Source organism: Hylobates moloch, unplaced genomic scaffold (assembly GCF_009828535.3).
Source record: "Hylobates moloch isolate HMO894 unplaced genomic scaffold, HMol_V3 SCAFFOLD_4, whole genome shotgun sequence".
NCBI classification, from domain to species: Eukaryota; Metazoa; Chordata; class Mammalia; order Primates; family Hylobatidae; genus Hylobates; species Hylobates moloch.
The window spans coordinates 111,984,070-112,008,243 of record NW_026652279.1 but is presented as its reverse complement, the minus strand read 5'-3'; the positions used below and the strand labels follow the sequence as shown (position 1 = coordinate 112,008,243).

The following is a 24,174-nucleotide window of genomic DNA, read 5'->3' as shown; positions in this document are numbered from 1 at the left end:
TGTCATCTCAATTGAGGCTTTTCAAAGGACAGTGGTGCTTTTAATCACAGCACCACTATATAATAATTAGTAATGACAATATGTTCTTTGAGTTGCCCTAGAGGGCCACAGAATCTCAGGTTGCTACCCCTGCAATTAGATTAACAGCTGGCAAAAAGCCAAATTAGGGAGAGAGGGGAGAGATCTACTACCAAATACAATAGGTGTTTGTTTTGAATTAAGCATTCAACCTCCTGGTGGGGAAATCTGCTCTGATTGTACCTTGCCATTTACATACATAAAATACGTTAAAAGAAAAATACATATCCTGTACCCTGTTAGCCATTAACAGTTTTCAGAGTTCTTTCTCATTAGGCTATTTCTAATGGGACCCATGAGACTCAAGTTCATGATTGAGGGAGCTGCCCCTATGCCAGAGAAGGTCCCTGAGAACAACCAGGAAGACACAGTTTGTGTGTCCCTTATTTATTTTATTTCATTCAAGCAAACAGTTGGCATGAGCAGACATTTCCTATTGCCTGGGCACTGTTTAATCACTGTTTAAATATTTGCCATCCTGTCTTTGTTTTGGTTAGAATTGCTGAGTTAATGTAATACAGATTTGTACCCTCTGCTGAGTGAAATATAGATTTCATCTTCTGAACTAGGGCTATGTTCACTGGAAATAGTTTTCTCACTCCCCACCCCCACTGCTTGTCTTTCATTTTATGCATTATATTAATCCTTTTCATAGCTTCTCAAATGCCTACAGGTTACCGACAAATTGCCCCCAGGCAGTTTCAACACTTTTGGTTTCAGCAAACCTGGCCTTATGTGTGACTCATTGTGAAATTTTAAGGACCCTTAAGTCAATTTCTGAGTACCAACTTAGAAAAATATCCATCCTAGGCAAGAACCTCATCATCTGATGGACATTCTCAGGTTAAGGTAAAACGAGTTTCTGGCCTCAGGCCAGTTTCTGACCGGCAGCGGGTTTGTACCAAGGACCACTTCTGTTAATGAAACTGCAAGGTGGAGCTGGATCTGGGTTAACTTGGCTTCCGTGTAACCTGATTTCCCCCAGGCCTCACAGCCTGGGTATACTTAAACAGTCACCTTAATAGTCATAACTCAGATTTCACTGCCTCTCACTCCCACCTGTTGATAGAGAGCTTATGGCTCCATATTTTGCAGAATTTTTATAAAAGTGCATTTCAATTTTAACAGACTCTCAATGTCACACTTCACAAATCGAATGGGATCTGAACAGGAAAGAACTATGAGTATGTGGCAGCATTCTCACTCTTTCTCCTCCTCTCTGATAACCATGATTCTGTTCTCTAGCAAGGCTGTCATTTCCGGCTCCTTCTCCCCTCGGAACAAGCACCCTCTCACTCCCACACGCCTCAGTCCTCAGCAGTAGGTTCTTCTGCAAGAATTTGCAGACTGGCCAGACGGTCACCTCTCAATCCCAATTGGACTCTACCTTCTTAGGACTCCAGCAGACCTGAAATAGCTGCTCACCTCTCTGGAAAAAAACGTTGTTGAAATTAAAAGGTCTGAGGCCTCTTATTCCAATAATTGCAGACTAGATAATTACTACCAAACCATCTACAAAAGCAAACTAGAAAAACTGGATAAAAAATTAAAAATATGTTTGATGAAACAAGAAAGTGAACACAATAGTGAATAATCATCATGACAGAACCCAACAGAAGACATAAGATAGAAAACGAATGAGAAGAACCCTACCAAAGCCCTAACTTACTGACATGAAAGTTTCCAGGCCATATCATAGGAATGAGAAACTCCAGTGCAGCTCAATGATTCCCTACAATGAAGAAATGAAGCAAGGGTTTGGAAAGACCAACATGGCTAAAGTTGGCAGGACAGAGGGGGGACAAAAAGCTGCAGGGAAAGAGAATCGGACATCTGTAGATGGTCTCCCTGAATATTCAACAGAATACTAATCAGTGCACACAGCTGAGGAAGCTAGCAGAGACCAGGGGAAGAACCATCTAAAAGAATTACAAAGGACAGCAACTGGAGCTCACATGAGGTCAGAAAAAGTGACTGTTGCCAGTAACTAGATTGGAGAACCTTGTAATTTTACATATAATTGAGTAGAATATTCAGAAAGATGTTGCTTCAGTAGTAGAAAGTTATTAGCCCTAAGCTAAATGATGTTCTAGTCTTGCTTTCCAAATATGAAAGGTAAGCCATAAATGGATCAGTTTCTAAGTAACTTAACTGCATCTCAGAACAAAGCCCAAACATGTACAGGAATAAAAAAAAATAACCATCACAATGTCTGCCATTCAAACAAAGTTATTGGGCATGCAAAGAAATGAGAAAACATTGAGGAGAAAAATCAGTCAAAAACAACCCAAAACTGACACAGATGTTAAAATTAACAGGCAAAGGAATTTAAAAAGATATTAAAACTGTATTCCATGCATTCAAAAAGTTTAACAGAGACGGAGGAGTTATTTTTAAAGACCTAAATCAGACTCTTAGAGACAAAACTGCACTGGAAGGGATTAATGGCAGGTAAATTCAACTAAAAAGGAAGAAATAATGCCATTTGTACATAGACTCTTCCAGAAAATTAAAGAAGAGGGGAGACTTCCCAATTCATTCTGCAAGGCCAGCATTGCACTGATAACAAAACTAAACAAAAATATTTCAAAAGGCTGGGCGCAGTGGCTCATGCCTGTAATCCCAGCACTTTGGGAGGCCAAGGTGGGCAGATCACGAGGTCAGGAGATCGAGACCATCCTGGCTAACACAGTGAAACCCTGTCTCTACTAAAAATACAAAAAAAATTAGCCACGCGCGGTGGCGGGCGTCTGTAGTCCCAGCTACTCAGGAGGCTGAGGCAGGAGAATGGCGTGAACTTGCAGGCGGAGCTTGCAGTGAGCCAAGATAGCGCCACTGCATTCCAGCCTGGGCGAGAGGGAGACTCCGTCTCAAAAAAAAAAATTTTTCAAGAAAAGAAAACTACAACCTAATATTCTTCATAAAACAGATGTAAAAATTCTCAGTGCAATTTTAGAAAATAAGATTCAACAATATATAAAAAGGATAATACATCATGACCAAGTGAGGTTTGTCCCAGGAATGCAAAGCCAATTTAACATTCCAAAATCAATCACTGTAATTCACCATATTAACAAACTAAAAAAGAAAAACTATATATCATTTCAATACATGTATAAAAAGCATTTGGCAACATGCAACCTTCATTCTGATAAAAACCCTTAGCAAAATAGAAACAGAAGAAAAGTTCCCCAAATAAACGAAGGACATCTACAAAAAATCTACAGCCAACATCCCACTTAATCGTGACAGACTGAATTCCTTTCCCCTAAGATCAGGAACAAAACAAGGATATCTATTCTCATCACTTTTGTTCAGCATTATACTGAAGATTCCCACCAGCACAATATGTAATGAAGTACAAACTAAAGGCATAAAGATTGGAAATAGAGAAGTAAAAGCAAGAAAATGACAAGATCATCTGTGTGGAAAATCGGCCGGAATGTACAAAGAAGCTACTAGAACTAGTAAGTGTGCTAACTAATATAGCAAGATTACAGCATTGCAATACTAGTATACAAAATTAATTGTATTTTGTATATAAGCAATGAAAAATCCAAACATGACATTCAAAGAACAATACAATTTACAATAACATCAAAGAATACAGAATTCTAGGAATAAGTCTGACAAAAATATAACCTATACGCCAAAAATAATAAAACATTGCTAAAAAATTTAAGATGGTCTTAATAAATGAACAAATATACCTTGCTCATGAATTGGAGGATTCAATATTTTTAAGACGTCATTTTTTCTAAGTTGATGTATAGATGCAACACAGAATCTGATAAGGAATAAATACTCAAAGTATTAAATTGGTACAAAAGTAATTGCAGTTTTTGCCAATAAAAGTAATGGTAAAAACCACAATTACTTTTGCACCAACCTAATATATAAATTCCTAAAACACAATGAAATCAATTTAAAAATGGGCAAAGGACTTATATAGACATTTATTTGAAGATATACAAATGGCCAATTGACATATGAAAGGATATTCAACATCACTAGTCATTAGGAAAATACAAATCAAAATCATAATGAGATACTATCTCACACCCATTATGAGGGCTATTTCCAAAAAAAAAAAAAAAAAAAAAAAACCCAGAAAATAAAGCGCGGATGAGGATGTGGAGAAATCAGAACTCTTTGCACTATTGGTAGCAATGTGAAACTGTATAGTCGCTATGGAAAAAAGTATGTAGGTTCCTCAAAGAATTAAAGATAGAACTACCATATGATCCAGCAATTCTACTTCTAGGTATATACTCAAAAGAATTGAAAGCAGATATTTGTACATACATTTTCATAGCAGCATTATTCACAATGACCAAAAAGTGGAAGCAACCCAAGTGTCCATGGATGTATGAATAAATAAGCAAAATATGGTATGCCGATAATGGAATAGTATCTGGCCTTAAGAAGGAAGGGAGTTCTGACTCATGCTGCAACATGGAGGAACCTTAAGGACATTATGCTAAGTGAAATAATACAGTCACAAAAAGACAAATAGCATGTGATTCCACTTATAAGAGGTACTTAGAGCAGTCAAATTCATAGAGACAGAAAGTCAAATGGCCATTGCTAGGGGTTTGGGGGAGGGAGGAGGGGAGTTAGTGTTTCATGGGTACAGAGTTTCTGTTTGGGAAGATGAGTTCTGGAGACTGATGGTTGTACAACACTGTGAGTATACTTAATGCCACTGAACTGTACACCTAAAAAGGGTTAAGATTGTAAATCTTATGTGTATTTTACCACAATAAAAATTTTTTTACAATACTAAGTTAAAAAATAAAAATAAAAAAGAAGACCTCTCGGCCAGGCTTCTATGCCTTATGTGTGAATAATGCCTTCGAGGAGAGGCTATTGGCCAAACACCAATCAGCATCCAGGGTAATAAACCAAGCCAGGACAGGCACCGCTGTGTTTTCACAAGTCATCATCTGTTCCTAGCAATTCATTCATTAAGCACACCAACATTAAGCATCTTTCTGTGTTCCAGGCATTGGACAAGGTGCTGAGGTTTCAATGGGGAATAAGGCATAACCACTGCCCTCATGGAGTGTCCCTAGTGCCTACCGCTGGGCAGGGTGGTGAGGGTCCAGGGAGGGAGACTAGAAAGAGAGAATAAACAAACAAGCAATCTTAATATTAAAAATTATGTGGAGGACCTCGCAAAGGTTTTCTTCTTCCTCTTCCGGGGACATTGTCTGCAGGCCTCAGAATGGTCCAGCGTTTGACACACCGACATAGGCCTTCCTGCAATACAACCTCTAACAAAACTAAGCTGTCCGGAACCCCTGGTAATAGAATCATTTACCTTTATACCAAGAAGGTTGGGAAAGCACCAAAATCTACATGTGGTGTGTGTCCAGGCAGACTTTGAGGGGTTCATGCTGTAAGACCTCAAATTCCTATGAGATTGTCCAAAACAAAGAAACATGTCACCAGGGCCTATGGTGGTTCCATGTATGCTAAATGTGTTCATGACAGGATCAAGCATGCTTTCCTTATCGAGGAACAGAAAATCGTTGTGAAAGTGTTGAAGGCACAAGCACAGAGTTAGAAAGCTAAATAGAAAACGAAACTTTTTGATTAACAAAAATGAAAAGACTTGCAAAAAAAATTGTGTGGAGTGAATAAACAAGTGCTTCTTTGTCAAGAAGCAGCTGGAGGAGGATATTATAGGAAAAAAAAATCTAAGAAGCCACCTCCATAGAAGGTAACTCCTTGAACTGCTTGACAGAGAGGTTAAACAGCAAACCCCATAATGCTATAGTGAGATGCCCACATTTGGGAGAAAACTGTAGGTTCTCTCTTTTAGACTTAGCTCTTTTTGGAAACCCACTCCATAAGCACACTATTAAAACATGTCAGATGGAAGAGATGTAGGTGTACTTATACATATACATATATTAATATATACATATCCAAATAGGTTCTTTCAAAGAATGACAGGTTTTGCCTCCCTGAGATCACTGGAACTTAGGATTTTATCTATAGCTTTCTGTTTTCATCTTTAGGATTTATTTTGAACAGCAAGTTTTGCACCTGTACAGAAAGTTTTTAGCTGACTTTAACAACTCAATTCATCGAGTTGTTCCCGAGTGCCTGCCTGCCAGGCCCTGCTCTAGGCACAGGGACACAAGAGTGACGGTGCCTTGTTGAGACATGAGCGTCCCAGCACTCAAGGAGCCCGAGCTCCAGGGATAACAAGAGTTCCTCCCAAGGTGACTTTCCCTGGGTGGGAATATCATATCAGATGACATCTCTAGTCTCAGACCAAATTACAAACTCAAAGAAACTTGGTAGGGTGGCAGGGCAGGGCAGGCCTGTGCATGCAAAACAGGGGCCCCGGCTAACCTTCTAGGGAGGGCACACGTTTCAAAAAATTTTTTGGCCATATTGGTTCCTTCATTCATTAGTTGAGCAACAACGACATCAGTGTTTATCCCAGTGGCTATGGGGGCTGATGGCCCCAACAGGAACTCTTTCCCTTCAGAGCTAGGGTCTCAGGACAAATGAGAAACACCTTGTGTGGAGTAGGCTCCCAGCTCAGGGTCACACAGCACTGGTGGCAGGGCTGGGATGAAAGGTCTGCTGATAAGAGTGTTCCCATCACATCCTTTGGTGGATGCACACATGCAGATCAGCATTTGGGGACAGTCTTCTTCTCCCCTACACTTCCAGCACAGCCCAAGGCTGCATCAGGTGTGATGGCGCAGCTGGCTCTGACCTTGGCATGAGCCTAATCTAAGCAGAAGATGCCAGGAAGGAGGTACGGAGTGGCATGCTTTCCCTATTTGGTGCCTTCAAGGCTGTGCTGCCCTTGGGCTGGGCTGGCGAACGGAGAAAGCTGGTGAGACAGTGGATACGATGAAGTCAACCTGTGATCTTAAACTGGAGGGGAAGTACTCCTTGTTTATGGCTTAGAGATCCCACCCCGAGGAAGAGTGCTCAGCAAACTGAGGGCAAGGCACACTCATCAAAGAACCCACTAGTTTGCAGAATCAGTCAAGCAAAGCGATTGATGCCGTCATCAAAGGAATGATGTTGTGCGCAAATTACCTAGCTTGCTACAGACACTGGCAGCTTTTCCCTGCCTCTCCAACTGCAAAAGCAAATCGCACTCCACCTCTAGAAATGAAAAGAAGCACTCCCTCTCCAGGGACAACCCCAGTAAGGCACATGGGAAAAATATAAAGCTCATCCAGTGCTCAGCTCTTTCCAAAAGTCAGACACCCCTCACGTCTTCTATCCCATGTGTGGCTATGGCCCAATGTCCACAGGAGGCATTTCTCTGCTAGAAAGGTAGATCTCTTCCAGTCTTCCCAGTCAAACAAGAAGGCTCAGCCTTTGTGGTTCTCAAGTAGCTTGCAGGGAGCAAGAAGTGGGGAAGTGGGAAATTCCATTTCCTCTGGAGTAAGGAGATGCTGTTTCTTTACTGGGGAAAGAGAGTAAGCAGGTGCAATATAACAGCCATGCTGTTAGAAGAGAAGATGTAGGATTTGAGCACATGAGAATGTTTTATTAATTTTGTATTTTAATTAGATATTTGGGGGTTTTTTTCTCTATTCTGTCTTCTGGGTTTTTTTGTTTGTTTGCTTGCTTTTTTTCCTGCATGAACCAAGAAAGAGAATGGCATTGAGAAGGTGTAAAAGGGTTCTTTAATACTTCCACCTCCTTGGATATATAGCAGGAGAAAGAAAGTTGGTTTACTTTATACTGGGCCTTTAAAAAAAATCTGGTACCTTTGTATATCATGAGCTGATGTGAACGGTAATAGCGCCAGCCTCCTGGACTAAGATTCCACCAGTTTCCACTGTGATGTGGCCAATCCCCCACCCGCACCCCAGCTGAAACAGAGCTGAAACTCAGAAAGCTTAGCTTTCCCTGCATTTAAAAATATATTTGCAAGCATCCAAGGATTTTATTTCCCTCCTCAAAAAATTGAGAGCCTCAACATTTATTTTGTGCAGAGGCAGAGAAAAGTACCCCCATAGTCTATGGGCTGACCCCAAAACTGAGTGTCTGTGGCTATGACTATTTGATAACCGGGCTGCTACACTTGCAAGGTTTCATTTCTTTATTTCCTTCCAAATGAAACAAAGATAAACAGTGAGAGTAGTATTTTATTGTTTGAACACCAGTTTCTCCCCTTAACAATCCTGTGTTAGTATGATATTTTCTTGATGTGATTTTAAACCTCAGTGTGTACCCGGCCAGTTCTGTACTCCAGAAGCTACTGTCTACTGCCAAGAGCTATTAATCAAAATAAATGGGTGCTTGGGATCCTGGAAGTGGTATGGGGACTCTGCTTCTCTGCAGACAGACTACCCTCTTCTGCCCCAGAGTGGGGGCAGCAGGAGGACGATGGTGGTCAGGGAGGTGCTGTGGCATTCTGAATCCCTGGTGACATAAGCGGGTGTCAACACAGCCTGTGGATAACAGGAGAAGGGCCTAAATTGTACTTACACCGCCCTAAGGCTGGACAAACTCTGGGGATACTTCCAGTTCATCTCCCACAATTTCTAGAGGCATCTGCACACCTGTCAGTTTGGGCCAAGTGCACGGTAACGCCATCTTTGTCAAAGCTAATTCCTGGCACCTACCCAATAAGCCCAGGCTGCTTTCATTTCTACTCTGTATTCTTTTATGACATTTGAAAGACAAAGAAAAGAAAGTGGTCTTAGAAGGTAAAAAGGTTACTTGAGTTCACAGACTTGATAATTTAGGAAGAGGCTAAACTAAATTATTCCAAAGTCTTAGATTTAATTTGTGCCATCAGTGACCAAACATTTTCAAGAGTTAGTGGGTATAAAGGACTGAAAAGGATGATAAAGTTACTATCAACATTCAGGTCACAGAAAGGGAGAGGAGGGAGAGAACAGTTAGAAACATATTAAACCAAAATCTAGTCCAGCCATCCCTCTAGCCCTTTTATTTTGTACCTGGGGTAGGGGCTGGGGAGAGTTGATGTTAGCTTTTGGGTTTTTGCTTGCAGAAAGCATATTTCATTTTGAGCCGGTTGTGCCAGTTAGTGACATAACGTCCACATGGTAATATGATACAGTAAGCACAAATGCAGTGCACAAACCAGACTGTGGCCTGGGAAAGACAAGCTCTGTCCATATATCAACAGGAATGGCTTGGAACTCAGGGAGTGAGTATTTTGAAGCAATCGCACATGAATTCACCTTCAGGAGATTAGAGGCTGATGTCACCAGGAGAGTGAAGTCATCAGAAATGACCTAAACTGATGGGACCTTGCCAGAACAAAGCTGCGCTGTGCAGACACACAGCTTAACTCCTTCTGGGTTGAAGATTTCTCCAAGGCTGCTTTTTTTTTTTTTTTTTCTTTTTTTTAACACGAAGAGTTTCTAATGGAGGACAACAAAGCCAATATGACTCCCACACTCCTAGGCATCAGCTGGTGTTACTTGATGAAAGAGGCCCAAAAATAAGTAAGTTCCACTAACCAGATGTCCTAAGCCCTCACCTTTTCATCCAAGAGTTCTACTCTGTCTCTATAGATTCTCAGGGGAATAGCACTAGTAGGCCTTTCATAACAGCAATTGAATTGAAGTGAATGGAATTAAGCTAGCAATGGCAGACCCCCCAGAATGGCAAAAGTTGGGCCCACAGAATGGTGGTGGAACAGCACTACAGAAGACAGCCCATTTGAAAAGTGGCTGGTTACCTGAGTCTGCCTGTGATTCTCAGTGGAACACTCCATGTGCCAGGAAGCAGTAAGATGCTGGCTGTCTCTCCCCTAGTCAAGCTGCTTAGCAGTGAAGAACCATCCTCTTCTCCTTGCTACCATAATTCCTGAGAGCCATTACCACTTGCTTATTTCATCCTCTCTAATGTCAACCCTTGGCTACTACAGATGCCATAAGGTCAATCACACCTTACTTAGGCCAAGGAATAGCAACATAATTTTAAAAGTTAATCATGCATGGAAAATACCTTCAGATACATGTGTCCCCTTATGGGTAGTGGCCGCATTAACATTGCATCATAAAAACAAGCTAGATAAGATCATGCTAGAGGTGGTCTTAGGGGCAAGGAGCTGGACCCGGCCTCTCTTCTGGGATGAACCTAGCATCTGGTGTGTAGAATCCATAGTCGAGTGGGATAATGTGAATAAAAGCACCTTCCAAGCTGCAAAGTATTCACTGAAGAATATTTTGATTTCATGATGGTCCTCCACAAAGCAAGGATAAAGGACCAACAACAATAGGTATGACCTTAATATAGGCCAAATGGGAAGATGGCTGCTGACACGAGGAGTGGGAGGTACACAGAAGAGGTCTCCTGCCCCTAAACCTTCCTCCTGATGCCTGTTGTGTACCTACAAATCCACCTCAGACAACTTGCTTGAGGTCAGTGCTTTTCAAATTGTTCTCATCACAACCTTTACAGTACTGTTCAGTACTCTCTCATACATGTACAACTGAAACAAAAGTTTTTGCAGAAGCAATACTTTCCCTACTGCCTAAGATGTGCTCTGACACTTCCTAATATATTTCATGACTTCATTTTTTACTACTGACTTGACCCATTAATTTAACAACTACTAATGGGTCAAGATTCACAATTTGAAAAACACTGAGAACTAATTCCACATAGGAACAGAGCAGAAAAAAATATAAATTAGGGTTTTCACAGTAGGGATGGAGTCCTGAGAGGGGAAAAAAACCCACGATGCTTTAAAGCCAGAAAGCAGAAGGCTAGAGAGAGCAAATATCGGCTTCTACTACTTCATGAATCACTTTGGGCCGCCACTGGAGACCCTCATCAGAGTGTACCCATCTTCTGACTACATAACTCCTCCTCTATTCATCCACTCCCAAACTCATACACAATCACAGAAACATAATCCATCCCCGCCTCTCTGCCCAAACAGAATCTAACAGAAATCAGTGTGCATTCTTACGCTGAGACCAGAGAACCAAAGAGCAAAGGGACAATGACCAATAAGTGAACTGAAACCATCATGAATACTGAGACTGAAGTGTGCTTTTGTGGGATAGGAATCAAACCACATTGAGGTGAGTGCGCTCTTGCATCTACTTACACATGAAATGGGAAAATTAGTTCCACTTTATCACATTAAAGTATCTACTTCAGGTTTGGAAGCTATGGTTGGCTTTCAGTGCCACTGAAGCACCACGAGATTTAGGATGACTTGGGCTACCCTATCTTGGGCTACAGGATGAACTACTGTGACCAAACCTGTCCAGACATTGGGTGGATTTTTTAAATATTGTAAATATTTACTGAGCTCTTACTAAGCTGTGCACTATAAAAAAATCTGTCAAGCTTTTCACTTGATTGTATAGTCCAAGTATTTGATTCAACTCATAGAATTCAGAGTTATGGTTATGCTTATTACCATAACCCCAAACTTGAATGGCCTTCAGACCTTGGCATATTTTGTGGGTTTTTAAAATACTGTTCAACTTGCCACTGTCAATCCTTTGGATATACTTTTCTAAAACGTCAATAACTTTCAAATGCTTAGATTAATTCTGGAATAAATACATTCTCTGCTGAGGGAGGTAATTTACTTGAAAGAGGGAAATAAAAGTGGTCAATTTCACTTTCTGTTTCCATTGAGACTAATTTTCTGTGCACCTGCCTTCAGGATTTAGAATGAGTGAGAAATTTACCTGTATTTTTAATGAAAATTCATGTTGTTTCCTTTTTTGAAAGTAGCACACCAAAAGAGATAGCATGCTAGTGTGGGCCTGTTCCTAATATTTGTAAGATCCAGGCAAGAACACACGCAAGGACCAGGACTGGGCAGCCCTGTGGTTTCTTACCGAGGTCGAGGAACACTGATTACATGCATGTGAACACTTCAGCCAGTATATGCAAGGTCTGTCTTCTTTCTCATCCCACCCTCATGAGACACAGGTGTGTGTACACCACAGCAGGCACATGGCCAGGAGAGTCTAGGTGCTGATCCTAAGCTTAGTCGAGAGTGGGTTGTCAGGGTAGGCATGGGGGATAATCACAGGTGAGCCAGAATAGATGTGGAGTCCAGGGAAGAAGCAGCTTTAGTTGCCTCAAACCTAAAGGGGGTGGGGAGGTAGGAGGAGCGAGTACTGTGCTAGTATTAATCCATTCATATCAATGCATTCAATGTGTCCTATTACATATGAGACACCCACAACCACTTAACGAAACCCATTGTTACACCAACAAAACAAACATGAATGCATGCCCTGCCCTAATCTGGAACCCAAGTTGTAGCATTTCACTCATAGAAAACAAAACAAAACAAACAAACAAAAAAACAGATTTTATTTTTAATCAAGTAGCCTTTTTATTTTTTAAAAGAAAAAGCTAATATTTCTCATATGCTCGTTTTTGTATTTTTTTAACATTGCTTTCAACTTGGGAATCATTTTAACCTGAGCCTACTTTGAGCAGGTTTGTAAAGTAGTTGAACCTGATGTTCTCTTTTGCTGTTGATGTATCCAGGCCATTTGCAGGGAACAGAAAGAGAGAATGACGGGAATGCACCCTTCCCTGGCTTAAGCAGAAAGCAGATCTTTTTCACAGGTCTATGTATGAGAAGAATGGAGAAAAGGGGAGGAAGGGAGCCATTTAAGCCCGTGTCTCTGGACATCAGCCTGGTATGTCTTAATAGCTTGTCTGTTACAGAGTGTCATGTAACTTGTAGGAAAGAAAACATTTCTCAAACACCTGTAAGTCCATTCCATGGTACAGATGTGGCATCTTTTCCCACAAGGGACCACTGCAAAGCTAAAATCAACAATTAAGAACAGCTGCAGCCTTGCAACCAGCTGCCCTTGCTAACCCCCTTGTACGGAGGGCAAGGAGAAGGGTAATCAACACAGAAGACTGAAATTATCCTTTCCTTGCAGTACTTTTCCCTCTTGTGAAATGTGCTGGAACTTCCCCCGTACGCTGAAGATGTGTTCCTAAGGCTGCACTTCTGTTTACAAAATGTCCTGCAATGTTTCCAAGCCTTGGAGTCTGTGGTAATGTCTAACCTTCTGCTTCACAGAGCTGGGCTCGCAGCTTCAAATTGCTGCAGGAGCAGATTCAAATATGCAAGGAAATGCTATTGCTTTTAAGAAAGCTCCTTCAGGAAGCCATCAAGTGTGTCATTTGGTCACAGGCTGTAGGACCCCTCAAGAACTAAATGAATAACAGAAGACCAAAAGCCATTGATGAATCATGTGTGTGGCAAATCCTTTCAAAGGATCGACCTGCCCATGAATCAGAAAAGAAAGAAGAGCCCTAGCTGAGTGATTGGAAAACTAACATGACGAATAATAACTCATAGGTATCACGGGAGAGGAAACTGGGAAGAAAAAGGATTTCACGGTGGTTGGAAGAAGACTAATGTCATAAAATCCTCTGAAAAAAATAATAATCATCTGATGAAACTTCCTGATACTGATGACTTTCGTGTGTGTGTTAAGGACTATCTCCCCAAGAGAAATGGCAGGAAAGTCATCAGCTAAATCACTTCTAGTGAAGAGAGAGAAAAATCAGAAAATAGATTATTCAGACATGCCCCTCCTCTCCCAAGCTTTTCAGGCAGTAAAGTGGGGAGTTCAGTGAGATGATCTCATGAGCTCTTCCATCTCTTAATCTTGTTCAGAGTGAGAACCTGTTTCTGGCTGTATTCCTCCCACTCCTTTTGCCTGTGGTCCTGCTGCTAATGGAGGCGTCCAACCCACAAACCTGGGATGCACTAAATTTTCATCAACCTTCTCCATTTCACTTTTAAACAAGTTAGGTCACCTTATCAGCATAAACTGTGATTTAGAGGGATGACAGAGGAATAAATCAGGTTTGCAGGCCCCACTGCTGTGACTGTTACATGGATGTTTGTCCCCGGGCCAAATTCAGAACTTAGGTTTGGTGCCTTCTTGTGTTTGCCCTTTCTAGGACTTGATGGTGTGCAATATAAAAATAAAACTAGCACCAAAAAGTTGATTCTCAGATATCTGATATCTTGCCTTACATGCCTAGATTGCTTCTTTTCAAAACATGAGCACACTGATCTGTGAATCTGTCAACAAGTCATAGGTCAGGGATCCTGATCTGAATTTGTTTTGCTATGTCACTCACTACACACCAAATGTTTGATTCAGATGTTTTCAGACCTGAAAATCAACCTGTTTGAAAAGTTTTTGTTTAAACTTTTAAGAAAACTATTCATAGCACCTACTCAAGAAGAGACAATAGAATTTAAAATGAAAATAATTCATAGTGCATTCAGTTTTAATATTATGGACTTTGGGTTCATCCAATATCCCTTCTTTAACCCTTCTCTTCTGACTCACCGTATTTCACTCCCTCCCTAAAGTCATTCATGTCAACTGGTGTCAGCCAAGTGGGATTCTTACATTTCACGAAAGTGAGAGGCATCCCAATGCTCTCTTTAATTTCTTTTTCTTTTTTTTCTTTCTTTTTTTTTTTTTTTTTTTTTGAGACAGAGTCTTGTCCTGTTGGCCAGGCTGGGGTACAGTGGCATGATCTCGGCTCACTGCAACCTCTGTCTCCCGCTCAAACAATTTTCCTGCCTCAGCCTCCCGAGTAGCTGGGATTACAGGTGTGTGCCACCATGCCCGGCTAATTTTTGTATTTTTAGTAGAGATGGGGTTTCACCATGTTGGCCAGGCTGGTCTCAAACTCCTGACGTCAGGTAATCTGCCTACCTCAGCCTCCCAAAGTGCTGGGATTACAGGCGTGAGGCACCGTGCCCCGCCTCTTTAATTTCCAGCAAAAGCTAACTAAGCTGTCATTAGAATGTGACTTGCAAATATCCAGCTACAGGGAAGGTAATTGACCAAGGTCTTCAGCTGCTGCACTCTGAGATCTGCCATCACATTTGTACCACATCCACACTGGCTGCTCCCAGCCACAGGCTGCTCCTAGCCAATGACTGGGTGTGGTGGGCAAGCCTGTTCCTGGGACAGAAGGGACTCCTCTGACAGCCAACTTTGGTTCACAGACTCCATAACAACCTTGCTGAAGCTTCCTTAGGCTGCACAGTGGTCTAGGACACTTCCACCTAACCTTCCTTCCTTCTCTCCTTCACTTGTGAGATAGACTTGCTTCATAGTCTAACAGCTCTCTCTGCTCCCTGCCCATTTTCTCCCAGACAGGTATTTCCCCTAACAAAATCCTTGTACATTTAATCCCACCCTGATGTCTGTCTCTCAGATTAAGACAGCTTGCTTTTTCATTCTTGGCCTTTTTCAATAAAAATGGGAGGGCAGTGGTCTTAGTATGCCAATATAGGCTCCTTACATTCTGCTAGATTGGGTCACAGTTTGGAGAAAACAGATTTAAATCAGTGTAGTAGAAAACAGATATCACATATTCTTTCTTTCAAGGCACAGATTACCCTACATATTCGTAAACAGTCTCAAGCCTGTTTGAGGGGAAGGGGAAGAGTTGATGAGCAATACTAAAAATCATCTTATTAAAAATATAAGTAAGATAATTCAATGCCCTTTATGTAGTTACATGTGACAATGTGAACTAGGGCTCATTTCCTGAAATATTTTTACAATCTTTTGTTCCAAAACTAATAGGAGAATTTTCTCTTACCAGGGGATGCATTGGGCTGAAATGTTATGGAATGCTTTTCTGGGACTCTCAGCTCCATCAAACCATAAATGAGATTGGGGGTGGGGAGAATCTTCTCTGGCCTATCCACTTTCCATGGGAACCATCATAGCCATCCCACAGGCTTACTAGAAGAGCTGCTGTGACCTTTATTCCTGCTTAGCCCAATCTCAGCAGGCCAGGGAATACCAAGAACCATTGATTCCCCTGAGCTGTGCCAGTGTGGTTCCAGCTGTAACAGCAAAAGCCCTGGAACACTGCTCATTTGATAAGAAAAGAAGGTACCACTTCCTCTCTTCTTCCTTCATCCCCACTAGTTTTAGAAAAATTAGGGACTGAGCCAGACCTTGCTAGTCACCTATCCATTCTCCTCTTTTTAAAAAATCTCAGTTTTGTGCAAAGCAACAATAGGTCCATCTAAAAATACTATATTTTCTAGTCTGCAAGCCAAGGAGTGAGGCCTCAGGAGAAACCAGCCCTTCTGACACCTTGATCTTGGACTTCTAGACTCCAGAACTGTGAGAAAATACATTTCTGTTGGTTAAGCCATCTAGTCTGTGGTGTTTTGTTAAGGCACCCCTAAAGCTAATGTAAGACTCATATTCAGAAGATATAGAGAGCTTTATAAAACAATCAAAAAGACAGTCAATACAATGAGAACTGTATAAAAAATTTACAGAAAGCACTTCACAAAAGAGGATATCCAAATAACCAATAAACATATGCAATGAAAAGTACCTCAACTTTAGGTGATTCATTAGTTATTAGGGAAATAAAAATTAAAAACATTACATGATACTATCACATACTCATCAGAATGGCCAAATTTGAAGAGATGGATAATACCAAGTGTTGAAGGATATGGAACAACTGAAATTTTGTACACTACTAGTGGAATGATACATTGATAAAAAATACTCTGGGAAATTGTTTTGCAGGAGCATAGCTAAATATAAACACAATCTACAAGCCAGGAATTCTTCATATAGGTATATATCCACAGAAATGTGAACATATGTTCACCAAAAGATGTGTACTAGAATAGTCATTGTAGCATAATTTATAATAACTAAAACCCGCAAGCTACCTGAATGCCCAACAATACTGGAATGGATTTTTTTTAATTTATATTTATACATTAGAATATAGCAGTGAGAATAAATGTTCTACAATTCTCTGAAATAATATGAGTGATTCTCACAAACATTATGTTAAACAAAAGAAGTCAGACACAAAAGAGTATCTGCTATATGACTCCACAAAGTTCAAAATCAGGCAAAATTAACCTATGCCATTCTTTGGGGTGTATAAGAGGTATTTCTGAGGGAATAAGGATTCTGAAGTGCTGGAAATGTTCTAGTGTGTCTCCTGGGTGCCAGTTATATTGGTATGTTCATTTTGTAAAAATTAATCCAGCTACATACTTGTGATTTGTGAACTTTTCTGTATGTATATGTCACTATAAAATTTTTATGGAAATGAGAGGACCAACTCAGTAGGCTTGCACTTTTTTCCTTACATTTTCCCCTTTTCATTCCTGGAACACAGATGTGATGCCTAAAGAAGAACCATGAGATGACAAACATGAAAACAAAAACTACGTGCTAAGGTTGCTAGGTAGAAAAACAGAGGCAGCCTAAGGGGACACTGAGTGCATTATAAAGCTCTGAACTGCGTAACACGGTCGGCCTTCTTGTTCCACACACAAAAAAACTTAAAACCCTAACTTGTTTAAGCCACCATCTAGTCAAGTTTTCTGTTATTCACAGCTAATGCAATGCTAACTGACAAACCAACTCCTCAACAGCTTCCTAAAAAATGAAATAGATGAAGAAAATACATGTTGCATGTGATGACCAAGAATGCATGACCAAGAAAAGTGAACAGGGATAATCTTGACCAAGGTTAACCCTGCCTCATCCTTCCCAGTTGGTATAACTGTACCTAGATGTGACTCTGAGTTAGGTTTCAGGCAAAGGAATTTAAGCTCACAGGGATACACTCTCTGGAAGTCTTTAATATGGGACTGAAACAGGCAAAGAATTCAGACATCAGTATTATCCTGGAAATGCATATGAATACTACAAAGAAATAAGTCATTGTTTATGTTAGTCTTATTACATATATGATTCAACTACTGTAGCATAAATCCAAATTAGCAATGGCTTATTTTAAGGTAGCCTCTCAGTGTTAAGGTCCCTCAGTTTTAGAGACCTGTGCTCCAATTATATTGTTGCTCTACCATCCCTAGGACATTGCTCTCATCGCATGGTTTAAGACTGATCACCATTACTACTCTGCATTCCAAGCAGCAGAGTAGAGAAAAGAGGGCAAGGAAGACATATCTCTCCCTTTAAAGGCACAACCAGGAGTGGCATTGTCACTTCTGAGCACATCCACTGGCCACGCCTTGGTCAAGAACAAGGGAAGGGTAGGTAATGTAATAGTTAGCTGAGTGGCCACAATATCATTTAAAAATTCTGCTCCTATGAAAGAAAAGGAAAAAAATGGATATGGAAGAGGTAGGGACTAGCAACCCACTACATGGGATAATATATTCTACTGCGATTTCATCTATTGAGAATCTACACACCAGTAAGAACAAGAAGCAAATTTTTTATATCCTCAAAGCAAGTTTCTGAAAGGAAGAATGATTTGGAGAATGACTTAACTTTTTTAAAAAAAATTTGATCTAACTCTTGTCTCACCACGTTCTTCTATTCCCTGAGAATTCTGTTCAAAGTTCATCTTTCCTGTTAAGCACCCCAGATGAACTACACCTGGCTCCAATTGTTCTGATCACTTCCGCAATTTCACCAGCAGCACGTATCTGTCTGTGTGGAGCACTAAGTGATTATGCATGTGTGCACGTCTTTTACTGAGGCTCTATGTATTTTTCTATGAAGAGGTGGAAATCATACGACTTTTGAAATCTGGCAGACATTGATTCAAATCCCAACTCTGTAGCTAAGTGGCTACATGCCCTTGCTACACCCCTCCTCACTGATATCTTTGGTCTCAAAAGGGGGGTCTGCTCTAGTTCACCCCATCTCTTCACCCCATCCCTCCCAATTGTTCTAACAGTTATCCCCCTCATGCCTTCAATCTGTCTTTCTACACTAACTTCTTTCCCTCATTATAAACCAGATCACATTTCTTTAATTTTTTCAAAACTCTCCCTCATCTTTATTTCCCATACTAGCTAGCTCTTCTTTCTGTCATTCCACACTATAACTTCTTTAAAGTGTGTACCCTCTTCCTCGCTATGGGTCACCCCTCTCCTGACGTCCTATTACAAAATCAGCCTGTTACAAAAAGTCCTGACCACTTCAAAAAGCCAGTCTACTCATCGATTTTCTGCAGTCTCAGACATAGTTGACCATTCCTTCCTTTACAATTGTTCCCCTCAACCTTAGCTTTCACAACCTTATCTTCTCATATCTCTTCCCTGTCTCACCAGGCTTCCCATCTGAGGCCCCTTCATGAATTCCTCTTCTTCTCCTACCCATCAAAGGTTGGTTTGCTCAGGAACAATCTTTGGCCTTCTTCTCTTCTCTCTCTCCACACACCCTATGAATGTTCATCCATGCCTATGGCTTCCATAATTCCAAATCAGTCTCTCTAGTCTAAACTCTACTGAGTTCTAGACCATTCCAGTTTTCTTGGGACTGAAGGATTTCTTGGGCGCAAGACTTTCAGTTTTAAAACTGAGAAAGTCCCAGGCAAATCAGAATGAGCTGGTCACCCTAGAAACTCTAAGTATCTACTGGACATTTCTATTTGAATGTCCTACAGACCCCACAAATTCAACATGTCCATCCCTGAAGTCATTGTCAATGTCTCACCCCAAGCCTACTCATCTTCATGTATTCACTGTCCCAGTGAATGGTGCCATTGTCCAGTCTACAACAGAAACAAAAACCCAGGAGGCTTCCTGAACACAGACCACTCTCTCACTCACCATGTCTGCTAGTCACAAAAACCTGAGAAGAACTGAAATGTGTCTTCATTGCCTCATCTAATTCAGGACTTCCTCATCTCTTGCTTGAACTATCATTATTACAACCTATCCTCCCTGCCCCTAGTCTTGTCCCTCCAATCTACATAGCCATGAGAGTGATTTTTCTAGAACCAAAATCTAACCATGTTATCCTCCTGCTTTATCAAAGGCTCCCATAAAGCTCAAACTCCTTGCATTGGACTCATAGAAGTCCTGTAAGATCTATCCCCTGCCTGTGACTCCAAAAATCCTCTTTCTCCTTTCACCAGCTACTGAACTCCTGGAACTCCTGAGAAAGAAAATTCTCCTTCACAGACCTGTTACTTTGCTCATGTTGTCTTTTTTACTTGAAATGTCCCTCTTGCTGCCTGATAAGCTCTTATGGATCCTTCAAGGCTCAGTTCAACTGTCTCCTTCTCTAAGAAGCCTTCCCTGTATCTATAATATACCTCTATCATACATCTCTCTTAACATATGAAAATGCAATTATAGATGTATTCACATCTGTTTTTTTCTACCAGACTGGGTATAAAACTCTTGATGGCAGGAACCTTGTATATTCATTTTGTGTTCAAGGACAGTATTTGGAACAGTCAGAACTAAAATATATTTTTACATGACTGACCCAACTCTGGGTCTGGTTCTCCGTCCTTAAGAATGTTACCCCTATATCAGGTGTTACCCCTATCTTGAAGAGTATATTGCAGGGATTTACATACAGGAAAGTATCTATCTTTTGTCTGGAACTCAGCAGATCATCTCCTCCCTTTTATGATTAGGTGATGACCTGTATTTTCTGCATCCTTCGTGATGTCTCCAGTAGAAGCCTGATTGATACTTCTCGATGCCTAACACCAGGGTTTGGAGCTGGGGACCAGTAAAAAGTCCCTTTTCCTCCTGGGGGAAGGCAAGAAGTCAGCTTAGGAATTAGTCAATGTTTATATTAGTATTGATTCTCATCAATAATAGGAATCTCTACAGAGTTATTATCTGTGATGCTTCACCAGCTTCGTTCATGGAAGGATAATCTTGCTCTAAAATAATTCTCATTGGTACACTACATACATTGCACTCACCGCCATAGAAGTGCACAATAAGAAGAGCTGAGACTAAATATTTTTAAAGGGAAGGCAAAGCCATTTCACATCCACTAGATTGACAGAAAATTTTCAAAGGCATGGCAGATGTTGGCAAAGATGTGGCACAAGGGAGATTTTCATGCACTCCTGGTGGGAGAACAACTTGGGATAACCACTTTAGGAAACAACTGAGCAATACCTAATAAAGTTGAACATGCAATTACCCTAAGCCCAAGTAATTCCACTCCTATGGAGATACTCTAGAGATACTCTCACGCACGTACCAGGAAATATGTGTGGGAAAGTTCATAACAGCATAGTTTACAGTAGTATAAAAATTAACAAGGAAAGAAGGAAGGAAGTTTCATATATTTTCAAGTAGGAGGCAGGAGCCTACCTTCTACGGAGGAAGGAAGGAAGGAAGGGAGGAAGGAAGGGAGGAAGGGAGGGAGGGAGGGAGGGTTTATAATAATAAAAATGAATCAACTATAGCTATACATTTCAACAAGGGTGAGTCTCAAAAAATTAAAGCCTAAAGGAAAAATAACAGTGAAATTTCACTAATATAAAGTCCAAAAAGCACCCCAAAATCAAACAATACATTGTTTAGAGATCTACATCTACGGTAAAACTGCAGAGAAAAACACAAGACTAATTTGCATGAAATTTAGGATACTAGTTTAGGACAGAAGTGAAAAGAGTCAACCAGGAGGGGTACTGAAGACTTTCAAAGGTCCAAGTAATGTTCACTTTCTTAGTCTGGGTGGTCAGTATATGGCTGCTTGCTCTATTTTTGTATTATTATATTATTGCTCTCCAAACTGGACATGGACATTTACATTCTATTTTGCATTCAAGATATACTTTAAATTTTTTTAAATTTTTTTTTATTATTATACTTTAGGTTTTAGGGTACATGTGCACAATGTGCAGGTTTGTTACATATGTATCCATGTGCCATGTTGATTTCCTGCACCCATTAACTCGTCATTTAGCATTAGGTATATCTCCTAATGCTGTCCCTCCCCCCTCCCCCCATCCCACAACAGTCCCTGGAGTGTGATGTTCCCCTTCCTGTGTCCGTGAGTTCTCATTGTTCAATTCCCACCTATGAGTGAGAACATGCGGTGTTTGGTTTTTTGTCCTTGTGATAGTTTACTGAGAATGATGTTTTCCAGTTTCATCCATGTCCCTACAAAGGACACAAACTCATCATTTTTTATGGCTGCATAGTATTCCATGGTGTATATGTGCCACATTTTCTTAATCCAGTCTATCGTTGTTGGACATTTGGGTTGGTTCCAACTCTTTGCTATTGTGAATAGTGCCGCAATAAACATACGTGTGCATGTGTCTTTATAGCAGCATGATTTATAGTCCTTTGGGTATATACCCAGTAATGGGATGGCTGGGTCAAATGGTATTTCTAGTTCTAGATCCCTGAGGAATCGCCACACTGACTTCCACAATGGTTGAACTAGTTTACAGTCCCACCAACAGTGTAAAAGTGTTCCTATTTCTCCACATCCTCTCCAGCACCTGTTGTTTCCTGATTTTTTAATGATGGCCATTCTAACTGGTGTGAGATGGTAGAGAGGCTAAGTAACTTTTTCAAGGTTTTGCTAATAAGCAGCAGAGCCATGACTGGAACCCAAGCCTGTCTGACCATAAAGTTCATGATGTTTTTCCCTCACACACACACTGCCTCCCCAAATATTGCACTCACGTGTAAGTTGTAGTCCTTAATCCAAATGTTCACTAATGGATGAATGAACAAACAAACTGTGGTGTATACACAGAAAGGAATATCATTTGGTCTTAAAGTGGATGGAAATGCTAACACGTGCTACAATATGGATAAACCTTGAGGACATTATACTAAGTGACATAAGCCAGTCACAAAAAGACAAAAACTGCATGATTCCACATAGATGAGGTACTTAGAGTAGTCAGACTCACAGAGACAGAAAGTAGAATGGTGCTTGCCAGGGGCTGAGGTTGGGAAAAACAAGAAATTAAAAACAGCAGGTGCTGCTGAGGCAGGGCTGGTGCCCAGGCGTCTGTGGGACTAACCTCTTCAGCCCATCACTCTCCAACCACATGGTAGGAGGCACAAGAACAGGAAGGGGTGTGGCATCAGGAAGAGATGAGAAACAGAATCAGCACCTGGAACGCTAGCACCGAGAAGCCAGAATTTGCCACAAAGTTGAGCTCTGAGCCTGAACACATCTCCAAGAAGGATTTAGCTCATGTAAAATTCAGCAACTCATGCCTGACAGAAACACAACAGAACATACAAACATACATAAACAGCTATATCCCAAAACACAAGCAGAAAAAGAATTCAGTCATCTGGATAACTTGCCTGCATGATATCAAGCAGCCAGTTTTTGGACGACTGACTTAAGTCTTTACGTCTGACTTTTTGCCCTCAGCATGCCCAAAAGAGTTGAAGTCCAACAGCAGGCTGGCACTTTTTGTCCATTACATTAAACCTGCCACACAGTTATCTTAAGAATTCTCATGGTCAGTAGAGAACATATATGTTAATTTAACATTTGAAAATGAAATGTTGGCCAGGCGCAGTGGCTCACGCCTATAATCCCAGCACTTTGGGAGGCCAAGGCAGGCAGATCACGAGGTCAAGAGTTTGAGACCAGCCTGACCAACATAGGGTGAAACCCCGTCTCTACTAAAAACACAAAAATTAGCTGGGCATGGTGGCACACACCTGTAATCCCAGCTACTCAGGAGGCTGAGGCAGGAGAATTGCTTGAACTCAGGAGGTGGAGGTTGCAGTGAGCTGAGATTGCACTGCGGCACTCCAGCCTGGGAGAAGGAGCGAGACTCTATCTCAAAAAAAAAAAAAAAAGAACTATCACTGAGATAGTGTTTGTAAACACTTTGGCTCCATCAGGATGCTATGGGAGGCAGCCTTCTCCCAGGGCTCCAGAGGAGAATACTGCACACATCCCCTATAGCCTTGAACTCAGACTTCTCAGTATGTTCTCACATCATTCCCTTTTACAGCCAACTCCACTGGATGAGAGGGAGGGGCAAGACACAGAGCCTTCTCTGAGATCCCGCCACCATCCTCTCCAATTCTCTACCCCATCTTCCTTACCCAGAGGACTCTGTCACTTCTCTGTTGTGGAAATCTGTTCTATGAAAAGATGGAACATCCAGCCCCATATATTTTCAAGTAGGAGATAGGACCGTGCCTTCCACCAAGACTCATGTGATGGAGAAATCCCCAAAATAGGAAGGGCCTCAGAACTCTTGAGAGATGAAAACAGGCTAATATCCACAGCAAAGACCAAGACTTTATTATTATTATTATTATTATTATTATTATACTTAAAATTTTAGGGTACATGTGCACAACATGCA

General features: G+C 41.0%; 1 long non-coding RNA gene and 1 pseudogene across 1 annotated transcript in view; one reads left to right on the top strand and one right to left on the bottom strand.

Moving 5' to 3' along the window:
- Positions 1-24,174, bottom strand: part of LOC116467291 (uncharacterized) — a 106,416-nt gene that overhangs the window by 69,110 nt on the left and 13,132 nt on the right. The window lies entirely within an intron of this gene.
- On the top strand, positions 5,306-5,659 carry LOC116467289 (large ribosomal subunit protein eL34-like; annotated as a pseudogene).